Source organism: Bos javanicus, chromosome 24 (genome assembly GCF_032452875.1).
Source record: "Bos javanicus breed banteng chromosome 24, ARS-OSU_banteng_1.0, whole genome shotgun sequence".
Taxonomy (NCBI): domain Eukaryota; kingdom Metazoa; phylum Chordata; class Mammalia; order Artiodactyla; family Bovidae; genus Bos; species Bos javanicus.
In genome coordinates, this window is record NC_083891.1 from 33,636,124 (window position 1) to 33,655,119 (window position 18,996).

Sequence of the window (18,996 nt, forward strand, 5' to 3'; positions counted from 1 at the left end):
TCTTTGTTGTTGCTGTTCAGCCACTGAGTTGTGCCTGACTCTTTGTGACTGCATGGATTGCAGCATGCCAGACTTCCCTGTCCTTTACCATCTCCCAGAGTCTGCTCAAGTTCATGGCCATCGAGTCGGTGATGCCATCCAACCATCTCATCCTCTGTTGCCCCCTTCTCCTCTTGCCTTCAATTTTTTCCACCATCAGAGTCTTTATTTATTCATAAACTATATACATGTAGCTGTATTACTAGTAAAATCTCAGTGCATAATAAAATTCAGTGTTAATGATAATTGGAATTATTTAAATAATTGAAGAAGTAATTTAAAAATTATTTTGGCTGGCTTCTTGCCAGATTTGATTATATTGTTTCTGTTTTTAAATGAAGGTAGGACTGGAAAAGGTCAGTTTTCATTCCAATCCCAAAGAAAGGCAATGCCAAAGAATGCTCAAACTACAGCACAATTGCACTCATCTCACACACTAGTAAAGTAATGCTCAAAATTCTCCAAGCCAAGCTTCAGCAATATGTGAACTGTGAACTTCCTGATGTTCAAGCTGGTTTTAGAAAAGGCAGAGGAACCAGAGATCAAATTGCCAACATCCGCTGGATCATGGAAAAAGCAAGAGAGTTCCAGAAAAACATCTATTTCTGCTTTATTGACTATGCCAAAGCCTTTGACTATGTGGATCACAATAAACTGTGGAAAATTCTGAAAGAGTTGGGAATCCCAACCACCTGATCTGCCTCTTGAGAAATTTGTATGCAGGTCAGGAAGCAACAGTTAGAACTGGACAGGGAACAACAGACTGGTTCCAAATAGGAAAAGGAGTTCGTCAAGGCTGTATATTGTCACCCTGTTTATTTAACTTCTATGCAGAGTACATCATGAGAAGCGCTGGACTGGAAGAAGCACAAGCTGGAATCAAGATTGCTGGGAGAAATATCAATAACCTCAGATATACAGATGACACCACCCTTATGGCAGAAAGTGAAGAGGAACTCAAAAGCCTCTTGATGAAAGTGAAAGAGGAGAGTGAAAAAGTTGGCTTAAAGCTCAACATTCAGAAAACGAAGATCATGGCATCTGGTCCCATCACTTCATGGGAAATAGATGGGGAAACAGTGGAAACAGTGTCAGACTTTATTTTTCTGGGCTCCAAAACCACTGCAGATGGTGACTGCAGCCATGAAATTAAAATACGCTTACTCCTTGGAAGGAAAGTTATGACCAACCTAGATAGCATATTCAAAAGCAGAGACATTACTTTGCCAACAAAGGTTCGTCTAGTCAAGGCTATGGTTTTTCCAGTGGTCATGTATGGATGTGAGAGTTGGACTGTGAAGAAGGCTGAGCGCTGAAGAATTGATGCTTTTGAACTGTGGTGTTGGAGAAGACTCTTGAGAGTCCCTTGGACTGCAAGGAAATCCAACCAGTCCATTCTGAAGGAGATCAGCCCTGGGATTTCTTTGGAAGGAATGATGCTAAAGCTGAAACTCCAGTACTTTGGCCACCTCGTGCGAAGAGTTGACTCATTGGAAAAGACTCTGATGCTGGGAGGGATTGGGGGCGGGAGGAGAAGGGGACAACAGAGGATGAGATAGCTGGATGGCATCACTGACTCGATGGACATGAGTCTGGGTGAACTCCGGGAGTTGGTGATGGACAGGGAGGCCTGGTGTGCTGCGATTCATGGCGTCACAGAGAGTCGGACACGACTGAGCGACTGAACTGAACTGAACTGAGGCTGATGAAGAAGAGACTTATCTGCTTCCTTGTTTGGTTTTATGTTTGCTTTGTTAGTGTTACTTCATTTTGCCTTTCCTTTGCCTTTAAAAGCCATCATTTGAGGGTTATATTTAGTAATCCATAAATGCACTCAATTAGGCATGTATAGACGGAAATATGAAGGCAATGGCAACCCACTCCAGTACTCTTGCCTGGAACATCCCATGGATGGAGGAGCCTGGTAGGCTACAGTCCATGGGGTCTCAAAGAGTCAGACACAAGTGAGCGACTTCACTTTCACTTTTCACTTTCATGCTTTGGAGAAGGCAATGGCAACCCACACTCCAGTACTCTTGCCTGGAGAATCCCAGGGACAGAGGAGCCTGGTGGGCTGCTGTCTATGGCGACTGAAGTGACTTAGCAGCAGCAGCAGCAGCATACTGAAATCTAGTAAAAAAAAAAAAAAAAAATCTGTTTCTGTCTGTAAAACTTCTGCTCCTCCCTCAGGTTACCTTGCATATCATACAGAACTTGTTTCCTCTCCTAACATTCAAGGGTGAAAGTTATGATATAATCCTTTTGCTTTTTGTGAACTGATGTTAGAAGAGTTTGGGAGGAGTTAGGGAAGTAACACTCTCCTTTTTATAAAGGAGAAGAGAGACAGATTGATGTGTAAGGGCTGTAGAGAAGAAGAGAAGGAGTAGAGCTTGAAAAGATATGGCAATTATTAGAGGGAGTGAGTTTTGGGAGAAATAGATTAATAAAGGACCTTTTCAGGAGGTTTTCTATGTGAAATTTGTGTGGCCTGTCCTTCATATCTCCTTATCTTTTATTTTGGTTATACATTTTTGACTAAGTAAGAAGCTGCGTTCCTTAAAATTTCTTTTTTTTCCTTTTTCTCCTTAAAGTTTGTTAATAATAGAGTACATAGAACACTATATGCTCAAAATGCTTTTCCTTGCTACTTGCCTATCCAAATCCTGCCCGGCTCAATATCCACCTTGTGTTTACCCAGCTAAACATATATTTAACATGTAACCCAGCAGTCACACTCCTGGCATTTATCCCAGAGAAATGAAAACTTATCTTCACACAAAAAACTTTACATAAATGTTCACAGTGCTCTCTATTTGTAAGAGCTCCAAACAATCAAAATGTCCTACAATAGGTGATGAGTTAAGCGAATGGTGGTGTATCCATACCAGGGAATACTAGCTAGCAATAAAAAAGAATGAGTTATTGACACATACAATAGCTTGGATGGATTTCAAGTGCATTATGCTGAGTGAAAAAGCATCAGTCTTAAAAGGCCACATACTATAGAATTTCAGCTATATAAAATTCTGGAAATGACAAAATTGTGAGATAGAGATAACAAATTAGTGATTGCCAGGGTTCAGGGAGGGGAAGACAATGGCATCCCACTCCAGTACTCTTGCCTGGAAAATCTCATGGACGGAGGAGCCTGGTAGGCTGCAGTCCATGGGATTGAGCATCTTCACTTTTCACTTTCAAGCATTGGAAAAGGAAATGGCAACCCACTCCAGTGTTCTTGCCTGGAGAATCCCAGGGATGGGGGAGCCTGGTGGGCTGCCATCTATGGGGTCGCACAGAGTTGGACACGACTGAAGTGACTTAGCAGCAGCAGCAGCAGTACTACCTTTGCAACTTTTTTGTGAATCTGTGATTATTTAAAAAGAAAGGGTAAAAGAATGCAGAAGATAATTTAGATTAGACCCTCATCAGCCTGTCTCCACTGTTTCCTTGCCCCTGGAAAAGGCAGCAGAAGGGTGTCAGAGCACACCAAAAATGTTTTAAATTTACCCTGTGAGTTTTTTCTTTGACTTTAGTATTACATAAAATTGTGTTATTTAATTTAAAAATGTTTGTGGGTCTCCTAGATATCTTATTATAGTTAATTTCTAATTTAATTGTGTAAGATTTTAAACTTTTGGAAAATGTTGAGGATTTATTTATAGCCTACTACATATCTTACCTTAGTGTACTTTCCATGTACACTTGAGTAAAATATGCATTCTGTAGTTATTGACTAGAGTGTTTTATCAACATTGATTAGGTTAATATGATTTACCAGTTACTTCCTTTTGAGTTTTTTGTTTACTTGGCTAATCAGTTACTGAGAGACTGTTATTAAAAATGTCTAATACTGTTTGTGGATTTGTCTATTTCTTTAACAGATTTTTTTTTAATTTCTGTTAATTTTTGTTTAATGAATTTTGAAGCTCTCAGTAGGTATGTACTTTTTTAGATTGATAGGTCTTCCTAATGAACTGTCCTTTTATTTTGGCTGCACCGCATGACTTGTGAGATCTTAGTTCCTTGACCCGTGGTTGAACCTGGGCCCTTAGCAGTGAGAGCAGAGTCCTAACCACTGGACAGCCAGGGAAGTCCCCCTGAACTGTCCTTTTATCATCAGGAAATTTCCCACTTTATCCCTTGTAATATTCTTTGAATCCTAATTTGTCTAACATTAATATAGCCATACCAGCTTTCTTACATTTCCTATTTGCATAACATATATTTTCTCTTCTTTCACTTTCAACCACTTTGTGTATTCACATCATTTTTATATTTGTCCTTCTCGGTGTATAATTGCTGCTGATTTGTCTTTATGTTCACTGACTCTTTCAGTTGTCCTATCCAGTGTGCTGTTATGCTCATTTTGTGAACTTTTTATTTAATCCATTAAAAACCAATAGCTTTATTGAGAAATAATTCAAAAAATGCAACTCACTCATTTAAAGTGTACAATTCAGTGGATTTTAATTTTTTTATTTATTTATATTTGACTGCGCTGGGCCTTTGCTGCTTTGCACAGGCTTTTCCTAGTTGCAGCTAGAGTGGGCTACTCTTCAAAGTGGTGCACAGGCTTCTCACTGGGACGGCTTCTCCGGTCACAGAAAATAGGCTCTAGGTGCATGGGCTTCAGTAGTTGCGGCCCCGGGCTTAGTTGCTCTGAGGCATGTGGAATCTTCCAGGACCAGGAATCAAACCTGTGTCCCCGACATTGCCAGGCAGATTCTTATCCATTGTGCACCAGGGAAGTCTCTCAATGGATTTTAGATATGACACCAAAACTATGTGCATTAATCACCACAATCATTTTTGAAACCTCAAAAAGAAGTCCTGTATCCTTTAACTATCACCCCCAGCACCCCACCCCCCTAAAGCCTAGACCATTAAGTTACTTTCTGTCTCTATGGATTTGCCTATTCTGGACATTTCACAAATTGAAACACAAAAAGGTTTTTTGTTTCTTTTTTTAAGGTCCTACCATGGTGCAGTGTTTATCAGAACTTCATTCCTCTATATTGCCAAATAATATTCCAGTATATAAATATACCCCATTTTGTGTTCTCATTTGTTTGCTGATGGACATTTGAATTGTTTCTACCTTTTGGCTGTTAAGAATATATTGCTAAAACATTTGTGGACAAGTTTTTGGGTGAATGTATATTTTCATTTCTATTGGGTAGAAACCTAGGAGTGGAATTACTAGGTCATATGCTAACTCTATGTTTACCCTTTTGAGGAAGTATGTTTTCCAAGGCAGGTACATTATTTCATATTCCCACTAGTAGCACAGGAGGGTTCAGATTTCTCCACATTCGCACCAACACTTGTAGTAATTATTTGACTTTTCAAGTCATGCTAGTGGATGTGGAGTGATATCTCATTGTGGTTTTGATTTCCATTTGCCTGATGGCTAACGCTGTTGAGCATCTTTTCAAATGCTTGTTGGTTTTTCGTTTATCTTCTGTTCTGATCCTTGCCCATTTTTTACTTGGGATATTTGTCATTACTATTGAGTTGTAAGATATTTATATATTCTAGATATAAATCCTTTATCAGATACATGATTTGTACAGGTAACTATACTCAATATTCTGTACTTATACAGGAAAAGAGTAGATGGGTGTATATGAATAACTGAATCACTTTGCTGTAGACCTGAAACTAATGCAGAGCTGTAAATCAACCATATTCCAATATAAAATAAAAAACTTTAAAAGTGATATGTGATTCATAAATCCTATACCTTGCTGTTCTGCAGATGATCTTTTTATTTTCTTAATAGGGTCCTTTGAAGCACAAACATTTTTTATTTTTGATTATTCCTAGTTTGTCTAATTTTCTTTTGTTGCTCATCATTTTGGTGCCATGTCTAAGAATCCACTGCCTAATCTAAGGATAGATTTTATTTTTTTTATAGCTTATGTTTTCTTCTAAGATTTATTATCTAGTCACATATTAAGTCCATATTCCCTTTGAATATATTTTCCTCTACATCACTGAATATGTTTACAATAGCTTCTGAAAATCTTCATTAAATCCAACGTCTGGACCAAGTCAAAATTGACTTATATTTAAAAAATTGATTTATATTGACTGTTTAGTTTTGTTCTTGTCTATAGGCCCCATTCTCTTGCTTGTTCTTTTACTCAAGGCCTTACAAGTTTAAAGATCCAGGTGTTGGCTGGACTATCTGCTCATCCAGAGCTGAGATCCTTTTTCAAGCTCATATGGCTGTGGCAGAATTCAGTTTCTTGTGGTTGTATGACTGAAATCCCCATTTCCTAGCTTGCTGTCCAAGTTTCTCATAGAAGTGAAATCATAGAGCATTTGTCCTTTTGTGACTGGCTTGTTTCACTTGGTGTAATGCCTCCAAAGTTCATCCATGTTGTAGCATATTGCAGAATTTCCTTCCTCTTTTAGGTTGAATAACATTCCATTGTACACTTATCCACTTTTGCTTATCTCTTCGTCTGTCAATGGACATTTGGATTGCTTCTGAGTCTCAGCATGAATAATACTGCTATAAACTTGTTCACAGTACTGTCTTATAATCTTTTTTGTTTCTGTGGAATTGGTAATAATATCCTCATTTTCATTTCTCATTTTATTAATTGAATTTTAGTCTATCTAGCTAAAAGATTGTCAGTCATGTTGATTGTTCTGAAGAACCAACTTCAGGTTTCATTGATTTTCTGTATTGTGCTTCTAGTCTCTATTTTATTTATATTTGCTCTAATCTTTATTATTTTGTTCATTCTTCTAGCTTTGGATTTAGTTTGTTCTTTTCTAGTTCAGTAAGTTGTAAACAGGTTGTTGATTAGAGATCTCTCTCGTTTTTATTAAAAAATTTTTTGACATCAAGTTGAAACTTAGACATCCATCACATTTCTTTGTAGACAGTCCTCTGCAAGTATTATTCAGTGAGTGAGGTTAACTCTGCAAGTTAGTCTTGTATGTTCTTTTTCTCATAGTATTAGCAATTCTATACTTGATGAGAACTTGGCAGAGGTTTGTTGATTAGATTTAAGTTTTTTCATTCAGCAGATATTTTATTGAGCATCTTTTGTGAACCATGTACTGCTTTTTTTTTTCCAGTTGGAGTATAATTGAGATATAACATTATATGACCTTCAGGTATACAATATAGTGATTTGATATTTATATATATCGCAAAATGATTGCCATATGTCTGGTTAACATCCATCATCATATATAGTTACAGATCATTTTTGAAAGTGTTATCAACTGTCTCAGACCAGGTGGACCCCAACTGGTCCTTCTCTTGCCTGGTGCCAGTTGAGCCAATTGAACAAGACCAGGTTTGGCAAAGCAGAGCAGAAGCTTTATTCATTGATCAAGGAATGGAGAAGGGAGAGCTAATGCTCTAAAGACCCTTTCTCCCAGAAGGGAGAAAAGTGGGGAATTTTATGGGGTAAAAGGCAGATGTGTCATAAGAAATTGAGGGAGAGAGTAGAGATTTCCAGAAATAGCTGGGCCACGTGCAGTCCCTCAGGCTCCCTTGCATATGGCACTAATGTGCAAGGAAGATATCATGCCTATCAAGATACAAGGCCTTGGGCAGAGATCTTAGCAGGGTAGTGAAGCAAAGGCAACTCTTGGACATTTTTAGGATTCCTTTGCACTGGGGCTGCTCTTGCAAGTTAGGCTAGAACTGGTTCACGGCAGTTAACTGTGTTTCCTTTAGAGTTGTAATTGAAACACTTTGACAAATATCAGGTGGTTTGTAACAAGAATAGGACTAGGTTAAAGCAGAGATCTTTGACAAATATCAGGTGGTTTGGAACAAGAATAAGACTAGGTTAAAGCAGAGATCTTTCAGTCCCATGGGATATGCATCGGTGACAGAACACTGAGCGATGTACTTCAGTCAGAAGACAACTGAATGCAGAAGAAAAGAGTGAAATGTATTGGCAAATTTTTATAAGTGCTAACTGTAAAAATATAATACTAAGAATACTCCTGTATGATAGTTGGCCCTCCATTTTTACAGCTGGAGAAAGGAGGGGAGGAGAGGTGAAGTATCACACTTGCATGAAGTCTCACAGCTGCAGAAGACTAGAGCCAGAAGAGCACTCCCTTGTTCAGAAATAGAGTGAGATCTAAAAAGCAGTGCTAGCAGTCTGTGTTCAGTCTTTGAGTTAAGTTGTGACTCAGAGGGTTCTTGTGTCTATGAGCTCTAGAATGTATAAGAAAAATTCACTCAGGTATTATCCTTTGAATTAAGGAGAACATGGAGCAAGAAGACCCACTAGGACTTCCCCGGTCACCCAGTGGTTAAGAATCTGCCTGCCATTGTAGGGGACGCAGGTTCGATCCCTGGTCTGGGAAGATTCCATATGCTTTGGGGCAATTAAACTCTGTGCACTACAACTACTGAGCTGTGTGCCACAGCTACTGAGGCCCACATGCCCTGTAGCCTGTGCTTTGCAACAAGGAAAGCCACCACAATGAGAAGCTGCCACTCACCGCAATGAAAGTCTACAAGCAGCAACGAAGACCCAGCGCAGCCAGGAAAAAATAATAATAAATTTAAAAAAGACCCACTCAAGATACATTGTGAAAGCTTATCTTACTTGAAATCACAATCATGCAGAATGATTTTTTTAGTAATTGGAGAAGGAAATGGTAACCCACTCCAGTGTTCTTGCCTGGAGAATCCCAGGGACAGGGGAGCCTGGTGGGCTGCCGTCTATGGGGTCGCACAGAGTCGGACACAACTGAAGTGACTTAGCAGCAGCAACAGCAGCATGATTAATAAACTTGGAGAAATATGGAATAACTGATGGCAATATGACCATATTAAGAAACCAAAGGCAGAGAGAGAAACCAGATTGAATCAACAAAATTACTGTATTAATAAAATTAGTAATGGCAAAACATAAGAGTTCCTCTGTATTTGGGGATAAATTCTAGACAATAAACACATATGAAGTATTTTTAAGAAAACATCACCTGATTTGTTCTTTAACCAGGCTTACAAGCTGCAATGTAATCTTTGAAAATTATAGGTAATTACAAGAAGGCACATTAAACCTCAGTTAATCACCGTTGTTTCAAAAATATGTCCCTTCTCTTAACAAAGCAGTAACCCAGCCAAAGCTTGGATAAACTGGCATTTCCCTAGATCACATGTTTCATTCCTAAACACAATGCTCCTTGTGTTCCTTTCAGGTGTCCACACTTTCTCTGAAGAATGGATCTCCCCTTCGAAAGCTTGAGCATTATCTGCTCTTTGTTTGAAAATAAACGCATTGTTCATGTGTGGACTAGTAGCGCAGGTGTTTTACGGCTCTTTTTCCAGTCAGGCTGATTCTTAAGCCTCTCGTGAAATCAGTGAAGTTAAGTCTCTGACATCCACTTCTCACTGCCATTTCTCGTTATGGCCGTAAGATAAGCCCCACATACAACCAGGTTGTCTTTCTTTCCATTATGTTTACATTTTTTATTATCTCTGAAATTGCCGACGCTCCGCGTCTTTCTCAGTTCTTGAAGGCTAATTCCAGGACAAGGCCAAAGTTCTCATCAAGCATTAGCAGTCTGGGTTGCTTTCGCTTTTTTCTAAACTTCCAACTGCTGCCTAATAATACTGTGTTTGCTCCTATCACTGGAAAGCACTATCTGAAAGCTTTGCATGAAATTAAACTCCCTGAGGTGTAACCAAACTGAATGAAACCACAGAAGCGTGTACTGAAACAACTCTTTTTCCTGAGCAGGGCATGTGAAACACTGACATTCTTAACACAGTGAGGACTGGGATTAAATGTCAGGTAACTGATTCTGTCTTCTGAAGTATAAGGTTTCAAACCCTCATTTTATTTTCAAACAATCACTTTCATGTTATTCCTTGGAGAATGAGGACGGGATGCATATCAGATCACTGAGCAAGCTATAGCTGAGAAGGCAAAAAGGAGGACGGGACTACTTAAAGACTTCATCTCTTCAATGCAAAAGACAGCAATTGATATTACGAATCAAAGTTTCTATTTTCTAGCTGTGTAATTTGAAGTTTCAAGCCGTTTCTTACTGTCATTCATATCTCTAGATTTTTGTTTTTTTGCATAATCCCCCTTTTCTGTCATTTACCAAGGTGTACTTCAGTAAATACAGGGCATATTTTATGATTTCATTATTCCTATTCCTTTCATGTCTAAAGGTATAAAAATTTCATCTTCCATTGTAAATGTTAGAAACTCTATATAAAAATAGTGAATAATCAGCTAGCCTCTTTACTCGAATTCCAGTGTTTTGCTTAATACAAAGTGCTCAATTCTTTGTTGGTTAAAAAGAGGACTGTAACACACTGGGGGATGTGTGTTATTGCCTCTTTGTTCAATTTACCAAATGTAACTGATCTGAGCTTAATTGTGAAGCACATTATTCTGTTGTGTCTGTAGACTTGCTCTATAATGTTGCAACTTCATTTTAAAAAATAAGTGCACATATCTTCAGTTGTGTGAAAAAGCTGTTTTTGGAGGAATTAACAATTTCAAAATCACTTTTACTTGGTATTTTAGGATTGATAATCCTGTAGCTTTTAGACCAGAGTTTGGTATTCATGTTACTACTAGCAGTCCTCTAACATGGTGGCCACAGTGCTGACATGGACTATAGAATGGAACCTACACGCAAGACAGTTTCTCTTTTTATAGTTGTGCTTGAGCAAAGTTCCTGATTTCTGCTTGAGCCGGCTGATTTCAAAACTCCTATTTAATGTCCGCTAAGTAAAGGTCCACACACTAGATATGTGGAGAATAGCACTCTGAACTCCTTGAGACAGAAAAAGGTAAAAACTCTATTTTTCCAATACCCTGGGGTTAATATTTGAATACATAATTTATACAAACTGTCTAAAGAGTTTTACTTAAGCTGTAAACACTACTGGTAAATTGACTTAGCAATTACGTTTTCCTTTTCAACTTCATTGAGGAAAAATTTATGCACAATAAGTACAATTTGTCTTGTGTCTCCATTCACTGTTTATTTAACCATTTATGTATGTTAGTAGTGACTGATGTATATTTATTTTATAGTTTGGGATTACAATCCAACACTGGGTTATTTATTTTGGTGCTCAAATAGTTCCAGCTTTGGCCAATGGGACCTCTTTCAGGTTGGCTCCTGTGTTGCTTTGACATGCCCCAGTCTTGTTTTTTGTCAGCTTCCTTACTTTCTGTTATTACAAGGTACTCCAGATTTCTCTTTTATTTTCTTTTCCTGCCCCCACTCTAGAATTAACCATTTCCCCAAGGATCCCTAGTTCCTTTTATTGGAAAATGGTATTTGGAAACCAAGAAGTGGGTTCTGCATTTGCTCTTTGCTGCGGAGGTGTGATTGTTTCCCGGACCTCTTAGTAGACTGAGCTGGGTAATATATTAATACGTATGCATACTAACCCATGTATGCACATACACTTATAATTGGTCTGTATCTATCTCTCTGTACATAAATTAATTGAAACATGAGTTCCTACTGATGTCTCAGACTCTGATCCAGCACCACAGGGTTCATTCCATCCTTCCCTTCTTGTTTATCTGCCTCTTTCATCTCTGACAGTGAGAAACCTGGCTCATCCAAATTCTGTTGGCTTAATTGTTCAACTTCAGTATACATGTAAAGAGGTTACTATCAGCATCTTAAATGCGGTTCTGTGCCTAAGAATTTATCCTGCCATATATTCACACTGGTATGCAAAGATATATAGACAAAAACTCTTCATTGGAGCATTTAATTCTCCCTTTTTCTGTCTATTCCTTTTCTTTTAGACTGCATTAAATTATCTTTGATTAAAAGAAAAACCTTTTAAATTGTGGACATTTTCAAATATATACAATAGTAGAGAGAAAAATATTCTGAATCCTATGTCATTAAAGTTCAACTCTAACAATTTTTTGCATTTTGCTGTTTTCATTTATTTCTTATTCTTTTAGAATGCATTTTATTGCAAATATCAGATATCATGTTATCTCATTTATAAATAATTCAGTAAGCATCTCCAACAGATTGCTTACACTAAAAACATAACCAAAATGCCATGATCATACCTAAAAATTAACAGTTCCTATATATGGTATTCAACCTATGGTCATATTTTCCAATTCTGTGAAAAGTGCCTTTTTAAACAGTTTCTTTGTTTGAATCAGAATCTGTGGTAGACAGAATAGTGCCCTTTTATCACCCACCCCCCCGCCCACCCCATCAAATGTCCACATCCTAAACCCCGGAGCCTGTGTTACATGGCACTAGGGGCTTTGCAGATATGATTAACTTAAGGATCTTGAGATGAGAACATTATCCTGGATTATCTGGGTGCTCAGTGTAATCACAGGGTCCTTATTGAGAGAGGTAAGAGGTCAGAGTCACGGAAGGAGATGATGGCAGAAGTAAATGTTGGGGTGATGTCATTGCTGGAAGGGTACCAGTGGGCAGAGAATGTAGACAGCCCTCAGAAGCTAGAAAAGGCAAGGGACTGGTTCTCCACTAAAGTCTCCAGAAGGAACACAGTCCCAACACTTTGATTTTTTACCATGAGAGGCCCATGTTTGGCCTTCTGACCTTCAGAAGATAATAAATTTATAAGATAATTGGTTGTTGTTATTGTTCAGTCGCTAAGTCAGGTCCAACTCTTTTGTGACACTATGGACTGTAGCCTGCTAGACTCCTCTGTCCATGGGATTTCCCAAGCAAGAATACTTGAGTGAGTTGCCATTTCCTTCTCCAGGGGATCTTCCTGACCCAGGGATTGAAACTGCATCTCCTGCATTGGCAGGCAGATTCTTTACCACTGAGTCACCTGGGAAGCCCAATCTAATCAGTTTGTGTTGTTTTAAAACCACTAAATTTCAGTTAATTTGTTACAGCAGCAATAGGAAAACAGGATCCAAAGTCTATGTATTGTGTCAGGTGGTTATATTTCCCAAGTTTCTTTTAATCTGTAATCGTCCTACTTCTTTGTCTTTTCTGATTAGTTGGACAAACCGGTTCATTCCTCCATGGAATCTTCTGCATTCAGCACATTTTTACCTCCTGGTGTCATTTAACTTGTTCTTCTATATCCTGCACTTCCTGAACACTGGTATTAAGTTATAGAGACTTGTTTACAATCAGGTTTGATTGCCAACATCCACTGGATCATCAAAAAAGCAAGAGAGTTCCAGAAAAACATCTATTTCTGCTTTATTGACTATGCCAAAGCCTTTGACTGTGTGGATCACAATAAACTGTGGAAAATTCTGAAAGAGATGGGAATACCAGACCACCTGACCTGCCTTCTGAGAAATCTATATGCAGGTCAGGAAGTAACAGTTAGAACTGGACATGGAACAACAGACTGGTTCCAAATAGGAAAAGGAGTATGTCAAGGCTGTATATTGTCACCCTGCTTATTTAATTTCTATGCAGAGTACATCATGACAAACGCTGGGCTGGAAGAAGCACAAACTGGAATTAAGATTGCCGGGAGAAATATCAATAACCTCAGATATGCAGATGACACCACCCTTATGGCAGAAAGTGAAGAGGAACTCAAAAGCCTTTGATGAAGGTGAAAGAAGAGACTGAAAAAGTTGGCTTAAAGCTCAACATTCAGAAAACGAAGATCATGGCATCAGGTCCCATCACTTCGCGGGAAATAGATGGGGAAACAGTGGAAACAGTGTCAGACTTTATTTTTTTGGGCTCCAAAATCACTGCAGATGGTGATTGCAGCCATGAAATTAAAAGACGCTTACTCCTTGGAAGGAAAGTTATGACCAACCTAGATAGCATATTGGAAAGCAGAGACATTACTTTGCCAACAAAGGTCCATCTAGTCAAGGCTATGGTTTTTCCAGTGGTCATGTATGGATGTGAGAGTTGGACTGTGAAGAAAGCTGAGTGCCGAAGAATTGATGGTTTTGAACTGTGGCGTTGGAGAAGACTCTTGAGAGTTCCTTGGACTGCAAGGAGATCCAACCAGTCCATCCTAAAGGAGATCAGTCCTGGGTGTTCATTGGAAGGACTGATGCTGAGGCTGAAACTCCAGTACTTTGGCCACCTCATGCGAAGAGTTGACTCATTGGAAAAGACCCTGATGCTGGGAGGGACTGAGGGCAGGAGGAGAAGGGGACGACAGAGGATGAAATGGCTGAATGGCATCACCGACTCAGTGGACATGAGTTTGTGTAAACTCTGGGAGATGGTGGTGGACAGGGAGGCCTGGCATGCTGCGATTCATGGGGTCACAAAGAGTTGGACACGACTGAGCAACTGAACTGAACTGAACTGAGGATGTTTCTTGGATGGTGTCTTTAGCTTCCTATTAAGTCACATCAGGAGATGACTAACAATAGTCCTATTGTTAGTGCTGCTTGCCTGATCCACCCACTAGAAAACTTCTATTAGCTTTTAACCTAGGGTTTAGGTTAGCACCCATTGTTGGTTGTTGCTTACATCCATTATTTCACTAGGGTTCCAAAATGGTGATGGATTAGCTGGAATTCTATAAAGAAAAGCTTTCCCTTATCAATTTTTTGGTTCTCTAAAATAGAATTTATGTATGGAAGCAGGGTAAGTGCTTGGTTCTTTCCTTTTATTCATGATTTTTTTTTTCAAATAATAAGTTTGTGTGCCTTAGCAAACCTCTAATGGTAACAAATTTTGTTTTTAAAATTAGTTTAATTATGAAATGATGGATTTATATATATTTGTTGGACTTTAACTGGTTGGAGACAATATTATTTTTTCATGCTCAAAATGTCCTTTGTCCAGTGAAAACTCTTCAGAGTGACTCCTTTTCCTTTTGATGCTGTGAAATAAAGTACAGAGAAATTCTGTTCCCACGCCTTTTCATTAGAAAAGAATGGACATGTATCCTGAGCCAATTTCAATATGCACAAATTCATGCTATTTTAATTTTTTGTGCAATCTGAGGAGTGGATGAGCTCAGATTTAAGAAATTTTAAAGTATGTTTATTATAATAGGAATTTGTTTTAATACTGCAGCTTTCAATAAAGCTTGACTTGTGTTGCAAAAAAACCCAGAAAAACCTGTCCATTCCCAGAATATCTTTTATATTTGTTCATGGTTTGTGTTAGTCACTCAGTCGTGTCCTACTCTTTGTGACCCCATGGACTGTAGCCCACCAGGCTCCTCTGTCCATGGGATTCTCCAGGCAAAAATGCTGGAGTGGGTAACCATTTCCTCCAGGGGATCTTCCCTACCCAGTGATTGAACTCAGGTCTCCTATTCTTTACAGCCTGAGCCACCTCAGATGATAAAGAATCTACCTGCAATTTTGGGAGACCTGGGTTTGATTCCTGAGTCAGGAAGAGTCAGGACATGACTGAGCAGTATAACACTTTCCTCCTTAGTTTAGGGTTTCATTAATTCATGTTGAAAATGAAAGCAAGTGTGTGTATATTTTAGTATTCTTTCCTTTTACACAAAAATTAACATACTATATACAATGATTTGCACCTTGTTTTTAATTTACTGATATTTTCTGGAGATCTCTACATAAAAATATAAAGAGAGATGCCTCATTCTTTTTCACAGCTAGTTCCATATTGAGTAATATTTATTTTGCTTCTGAAAGTGAAAGTGAAATTTGCTCAGTCGTGTCCAACTCTTTATGACCCATAGACTATACAGTCCATGAAATTCTCCAGGCCAGAATACTTGAGTGGGTAGCCTTTCCCTTCTCCAGGGGATCTTCCCAACCCAGGGATCGAACCCAGGTATCTCGAATTGCAGGCGGATTCTTTACCAGCTGAGCCACAAGGGAAGCCCAAGAATACTGGAGTGGGTTACCTATCCCTTCTCCAGCGGATCTTCCCAACCCAGGAGTTGAAGCAGGGTCTCCTGCATTGCAGGTGGATTCTTTACCGACTGAGCTATAAGAGAAGCAATACGTTGTTTCTAGTCTTTGGGAAAGAACAAGAGAATCATGTGTATACTTGTATACAAGTATCCTGTGTATACTTGCTGTGGTGCTTTAGGATCCTCAGGACCCTAGCTTCTCCTTTTATCAGAGAGTTCTGGTTCTGAGAACCGGCTCAGATATTAGAACCAACCAAGGGGTTGTATCTTTTTAATGGTGTAGTTACTCTCAATCTCTTGTTTCATCCATCTTTGATTTCTTTTCATCATTGAGATTAAACAATACTTTTTTTTGCCTGCCCATTTATCTAGCCCCACGTGTACTGTGCCCTATTAAAAAATTATATATTTCTGTGGTTCAGACCTCCCCCCACCTGCCAACTTCCACAATGAACTTGCTGTTCCTTATGATAACTGTGTCCACCTTGCTTCTACTAGCTTAGCTTCATCAGTTGGCCTCTGTAATTTGGGGGCCTGGCTTAAAACTCAATATTAAAAAAACTAAGATCATGGCATCCAGTCCCATCACTTCATGGTAAATAGATGGGGAAACAGTGGACAGACTTTATTTTGGGGGCTCCGAAATCACTGAGATGGTGACTGCAGCCATGAAATTAAAAGATGCTTGCTCCTTGGAAGAAAAGCTATGACCAACCTAAACAGCGTATTAAAAAGCAGAGACATTACTTTGCTGACAAAGGTCTGTCTAGTCAAAGCTATGGTTTTTCCAGTAGTCATGTATGTATATGAGTTGGACCATAAAGAGAGCTGAGTGCTGAAGAAGCGATACCTTTGAACTGTGGTGTTGGAGAAGACTCTTGAGAGTCCCTTGGACCACAAGATCAAACCAGTCAATTGTAAAGGGAATAAGTCCTGAATGTTCATTGGTAGGACTGATGCTGAAGCTGAAGCTCCAGTACTTTGGCCACCTGATATGAAGAACTGACTCACTGGAAAGGCTCTAATGCTGGGAAAGATTGAAGGCAGGAGAAGGGGATGACAGAGGATGAGATGGTTGGATGGTATCACTGACTCGATGGACATGAGACTGAGCAAGCTCTGGGAGTTGGTGATGGATAGAGAAGCCTGGTATCCTGCAGTCCATGGGGTCACAAAGTTGGACATGACTGAGTGACTGAACTGAACTGAACTGAGCATCCCTGTTGCCATCATTAGGACTAGTTCTGTAACACTGTCTCTCCTACTCTCAGCTTTAGCCTGTAGAGGATAGTCATCTGGTAGTTCATCCATCAACTTTGGAAAAGAAGTTCCCCTCTGGGCTCTCACATGGAAAATATTTAGCTCTGAGTTTCTGGTTTTGCATGATATATTCATTCTGGCCTTTGAGTATTTCAGGCACCTCTTACAACATACTCCAAGTTCTGACATTTCCACTTTAATGTAGGCCATTGATTTTTCTGCCTCTAAGAGTTATCCTGTCAGCATGGTAGCATTGTCTCCTGAGTTTTTGCCAAGTTGCTAAGTCCTGGGAGAGTGCTCCTAGGACAAATGGACATGGGGCAGTCCGTTTCCACTGATCCATTCCTTCAGAATTCAATCCTACACATGATTTCCTAGCTCCTACTGATACGTGTTGGCTAGGTCTTCTGGCTCCTTCAGCTTATAGTGCCTCACCTCTTTTGCAGGCCTGGCACTTCCTTTTCTGGGTTATACTGAGGCTTGACCTTAGTTATTGGTGATGGTTATGAGGAAAAGAGGAGTTTGATCTTGAGAGAAGAGGTTGGGAGGGCATGCCTTATCTCCAAGCAAGGGTGGTGGGATAGAAGGCTAGCTTTTCACTGAAAGGACTAGGCCATTTATGTAGACCCAGAGGCTAGACCTATATGTACTACTACACAAAATCTCTAAGATACATTAAATGAAAAAACAATTTGAAAATCAATGTATAGAGTTTGGTTTCATTTATATACAAAGAATATTTATATTTTTGAATTTTTGTAGAAAAATGCCTGGAAGGCTACAAAAGAAAAATATTCTGGGAAATGTGATTAGGCACTGAAGCAGGTATATTAATCAGGGTTATCCAAACACAACCAATAGGAGAATAAATATATATATTTGGTATAAGGAATTTACCCGGGTGATATGGAGGCTGTTTTTTTTTTTAGCCACCCTCACACTCAGTTGCATCCAACTCTTTGTGACCCATTAGACTGTAGCCCACCAGGCTCCTCTGTCCATGGGATTTTCCAGGCAAGAATACTGGAGTGGGTTGCCATTTCCTCCTGCAGGGGATCTTCCTGACCCAGGGATTGAACCCACATCTCCTGTGTCTCCTGCACTGCAGGTGAATTCTTTACTGGATGAGCCACCAGGGAAGCCCAACCAGGGATAGAAGTCCCCAAATCTGCTATCTGCAAATTGGTCCTGGAAAGTCAGTGAAGTTTTTCATCTGAGTTTGAAGACCTGTGCACCAGGGGCACCATTGGTGTAAATCCCAGTCTAAGGGCAGGAGAAGACTAATATCCCAGCTGAAGTTCTCAGGCAGAAAGGGGAATTTCTCCCTTTTTCCACATTTCTGTATTAGTCAGGCTGTCAACTGATTGAATGATACCTACCCATATTAGGGAGGGCATTTTGCTTCACTCAGTCTTCTAATTAAAATGCCAGTCTCATCTGGAAACACCTTCACAGATACACCTATAGTTTTTTTTTAATGTTTATTTTTATTTATTTATTTGGCTGTGCTGGATCTTGATTGTGGCACACAGAATATTGAATCTTCACTGCAGCATGTAGGATCTTAGCTGTGGCATGGGAACTCTTAGTTGCTTGCATATGGGATCTAGTTCCCTGACCAGGGATTGAACTTAGGCCCCCTGCATTAGGAGCATGGAGTCTTAGCCACTGGACCACTAGGGAAATCCCACCCATAGTGTTTAAGCAAATATCAGGGCACCCTGTGACCCAAGCCAGTTGCTACATAAAATTATCTAGTATAAAGGATAAGGGTACTTTTACTTTTCACTTTATACCCTTCATTACTGTTTGACATTTTTATGGCAAGTAGAATTAACTTTATTTGTTTCTAAAAATGATACTGCTATTCGACCAACCGA